General features: G+C 37.7%; 1 long non-coding RNA gene across 1 annotated transcript in view; it reads left to right on the top strand.

The window, feature by feature from the left end:
• Positions 1-4,607, top strand: part of LOC103731658 — a 28,253-nt gene that overhangs the window by 14,292 nt on the left and 9,354 nt on the right. The window contains exons 3-4 of the long non-coding RNA XR_607149.2: positions 2,030-2,180; positions 4,200-4,273. This is a non-coding gene — a long non-coding RNA (uncharacterized LOC103731658). The remainder of the gene's footprint in view (positions 1-2,029; positions 2,181-4,199; positions 4,274-4,607) is intronic.

Here is a 4,607-nt window from a genome sequence, read left to right as displayed (position 1 = left end):
ACAACTGTCCATAACTCCAGTTCCAGGGGATCCAACAGCCTTTTCTGTCCTCCGCAGGTATTACACTACACGGGTGCACTTATTGACATGCAGACACACATACACATAAAATAAAAATAATAAATAAAATATTTTTAGAAAAGATTTTACTGGATTCAACCAAGCAAGTGAAAGACCTGTACAGTGAAAACTTTAAAACACTGAAGAAAGAAATAAAGGAAGACACTAGAAGAAAGAAGACCTTTCATAGATGGGCAAAGCTAATAGTATGGAAACTGGTTGTCCTTGCCAAAAGCAACCTACAGATTCAATGCAGTCCCAATCAAAATTGCAGCTCCATTCTTCACAGAACTAGAAAAAAAATCAAAAATTCATATGGAAATGCAAAAAAGACCCACATAGCTTGAAGCAATCCCAAACAGGTATTGCCAAACCTGATTTCAAGTTATACTATTGAACTCCAGCAATAAAAGCATCACACAAACACACACATAGACCAATGAACTAGAATAGAGAACTCAGATATAAACCACACAACTACAGCCACTTGACTTTTTACAGAGATAAAAAATGCACACTGGAGAAAAGTGCCTCTTCAACAAATGGTGCTAGAAAAAAATGGATATCTACACGCAAAAGAATGAAATCAGATCCTTCTCTCTACTTGTGCATAGAAACCAACTCCAAATGCATCACCATAAAACCTAAAGCTCTGAAACTGCTAGAAGAAAAAGTAGGGAATACACTAAATAGACATAGATAAGGGTGTTCTAAATAGGATGCCAGTAGTTTAGGAAATAAAGCCCACAATTAACAAAGGAGATTCTATGAAGTTAAAAAGTTCCTATAAAGAAGAAAAAAAAAGTCAAACAAAGCAGCAGCCTACAGAAGGGGAGAAAATATTTGTCACCTATATATCTGACACAGTATTAATTTTTAGAATATATGAAGAATTCCAGAAATTAAACATAAAAACCCAACCCAATCAAAGAAGGAGCCCTGGAACTGAGAGTTCTAAAAATAAGAAATATTAATAGTTAATAAATGTTTGCAAAGTGTTCCAACATCCTTAGCCACCAGGGAAATGCAAATTAAAACAACTTTCATATTCCACTTCACCCCAGTCAGAATGGCTGTTACCAAAAAAAAAAAAAAAAAAAAAAAAGAAGTCAAATGACAATGAGATTGTAGGGAAAGGGGAGCCCTTATTCATCGTTGGTGGGAATGGAGACTGGTGCAGCCACATGGAAATCAATGTGGAGGCTCCTTGAAAGTAGAAACACCATGTTGCCCATCCAAACAACTCCTGTGCATTATACCCAAAAGACTCCATATCCTACCACAGAGATATTTCTTCATCCATTGTCACTGATGTATTCACAATAGCTAAGAAATGAATCAGCTTAGATGTCCATCAGTAGATGAATAGAGAATGAAATCACAGTACATTTACTCGATAGAATTTTATACAGCCGTAAAGAAAACTGAAATTATGAAATTTTCAGGTTAATGAATGAGACCGGAAAAACTTTGAGTGAAGTAACAAGAGGCAAACACTGCAAGTTCTCTTTCATATGTGAATCCTAGCTTCAAATCTTCAGTGTTTAACTTGAAGCACCTGTAGAAGCTAGGAAACTAAAAAGGGCCATTGGCTGAGGGTGGGGTGTTGCTGTGTCTTAAGGGAGTGGGACTAGCAGAACATAGGTGATATAAAAGGGGGGCAGGGATACTGAGGGTGGAAAGGTTAAAGCAGGGATGGGCTGGGGGGATGGGAGGAAAACAACATGTCAAGAAGGGAATGCTAACCAAAGTGAATGATCTATTTAAAAGAAGCATATGGAAGCCTACTACTTTGTATACCCATTAAAAATTATAGGCTAAAAAAGAGTTAGAAGGGAGATACTCTAATGCTGCTCCTAGATGTCATTGTTTATCAAATAAAAATCTCAGTTGCAGGTGAGTTGTTGATCAGGGAGGCCAGGACCAACAACAGTACAGGATATTGTCACTCCTCTTGGTTTTCCACCAGAACTAGAAGATACAAGTCTATTGCTGGAGACACCACACACCCTGGCTGCAAAATATAGAGAAAACCAGTGGGAACTGAGCAGGAAGTTTCCTTCCTGCTATCTAGATCTCATGGTGCCAGAAGATGCTATACAGACTGGCTGCAGGGGAAGGTAAGGTATCAGTGATGTTATCCCACTGTGAATTGTACAAACTACAATGCCAGCCAGCCAGGCAAGATGTGCCCATTGGTGCAATAGTGACACAACTGTTATAGGGTAACCAACCACTCTCTGATTGGATCTGAAACCTTTTCCACAGGAGTGAACTCACACTTGTTTCTGTAAACCTGGTCAAAAACACATAGCTAGGAGGTCATAGGTTTTAGGGGATAACTCATTACTGAGGTTTAGCTAAACTAACATGGCATGAAACTAATGTCTAAATATTTATGTTTATTTTACTCGTAGACAAATACTACTCCCATCCTTAATAGAGAAGCTTCTCCTTATAGTGAAAGGCAGGGAGTACAAAGGCACAAGGCTGCTCAGGATGCTTAGAATAGATGATGATTGAGTGCTCAGCCCTGAACAGGACATTTATATCACCAGCTCTAAAGCTCAAGGAGCACTGCCAAAGAGGGAGAGGAAAGAATGTTAAGAGTCAGAAGACAGGGAGAAGGGCTGAAAAATGCTGTGTTCAGGGCATGACACAGCCACAACTACTGCAAACATGATCTCATAGGAGCTGCAGTTTTTGGCACAAGACTGTATCTGTTATGCAGCCAGTCATGGATCAGGGAAGTGATCATGGGACCTTACCCCTCCTTGCAGAAATATTGACTACTGATGGATTCTGGGAGAGGGACAGTCACTGTCTTAAGTTATTACCAAATGTTAAGTCTACCAGGCTCCACTGTATACTTCCAAATCACATAGAGGCTCCTAGTTAAAATAGGTGGGTCACAAAACAAAACATGAAGGCATGAATGTGGGAAAGGAACCTATAAGGAGGAATGGGATGACAAGGACGAAAGGGAGATGAGAAAAAATAGGGGTGAGAATAAACAGAAGGCACCATATACAGGTATGAAGTTGTCAGAGGAAAAAATTTTTTAAAATATCTTATTTACTATTTTTATTTTATGTGTATGAGTGTATTGCCTGCATGTATGTAAGTGCACCCATGTCATGCAGTACCCACAGAGGACAGAAGAGGTCATCAAATCCCCTGGAACTAGAGTTACAGATGATTATTAGCCACCATGAGGGTGCTGGGATTAGATCCCTGGTCTTCTGCAAGAACAGCCAGTGCTCTTAACCACTAAATCATCTCTCCAGCCGGAAGAACAAATTAATAAATAAAAAAACCTCAGATTATTTTACCTGCCTCCATAGAATGATTATCTTAAATATTTTCATATATTAAATACCATATTAGATAATGTTAAAACTATTTAACCAATCACCTGCCATATCCATCAACCATCTAATATAATTTAGAAAACTCAAAAGTTTTCATCAGTTGAATGTGATTATTATGTGATTATGATTATGATGAATTTCCTTGGATTTCTTCCATTTGACCTTAGTGGATCTATAATTTTATGTCTTTCATCATATTTGGAGGTGTTTTAGCCGTGACTTATTTGAATACCTTTTTCTTCCCACGCTCTTTCTTCTCTGTTTGTAGAAATCCATGGTGTGAATGCTACAGCTGTTATATTGTGCCCAGATTCCTAAGGCTTTGTTATTTCCACTCAATTTTCTCCTTGTTGTTCAAGTTAAGGAATTTCTATTTTTCTAGTCTTAAGTTCTGTGACTTTCCCCTATGTTTTATTCATTCCATTATTCATTCCATCTAATAAGGGTTTTAAAGTGTTTGAAGTTTTATTTTAATTGACACACAGTAATTATATGTAATGATGGGGCTCAGTGTGGCATTTCAGTACATGCATACAATATGTAATAATCAGATCAAGGTAATTGGAAAATCTATCACTGCAAATACCGATTCTTTTGCACTGGGGATAGTCTATTATTTTGAAATATTCAATGAATTATTGTCATTTATAGTCATCTTACTATGCTATAGAACATTCTATAGAACATCAGAAGTTACTGCTACCCAGATTCACTTCATACTAGTTAACCATCCTCTGTGTACTTTTTACTCCCACCCAACTTGCCCAGGTTTTGGTGAACACTATTCAAATCTTTACTTCCTGGAGATCAGCATTTTCGCTCCCAAGTTTAAATGAGAACAGGTATGTAGTACATAGTATTTGTCTTTCTTTGCCTGGCTTATTTCACTTAGCTTCATGTCGTCCAGTTCCATTTTGCTGTGCACGACAGCATTTCATTTCTTTTATGGCTAAATAATTCTCCACTGTGTACATACCACATTTTATTCATCCACTCATCTGTTGATGGGAACTCAAGTGGATTCCATGTCTTGGCTATTGTGAATAGTGTTGCAGCAAACACTTGAATGCAGATTTCTTTTTGACATATTCATTTCAATTCTTTTGGGTGTACACCCAGTAGTGGGACTGCTTGACCATATTGTGTAATGTAATGGCTGTACTTGTTAATACCCAT

The sequence above is a fragment of the Nannospalax galili genome, unplaced genomic scaffold (genome assembly GCF_000622305.1).
Source record: "Nannospalax galili isolate Female #2095 unplaced genomic scaffold, S.galili_v1.0 scaffold74, whole genome shotgun sequence".
NCBI lineage: Eukaryota > Metazoa > Chordata > Mammalia > Rodentia > Spalacidae > Nannospalax > Nannospalax galili.
This window is presented reverse-complemented; position numbering and strand designations above follow the sequence as displayed.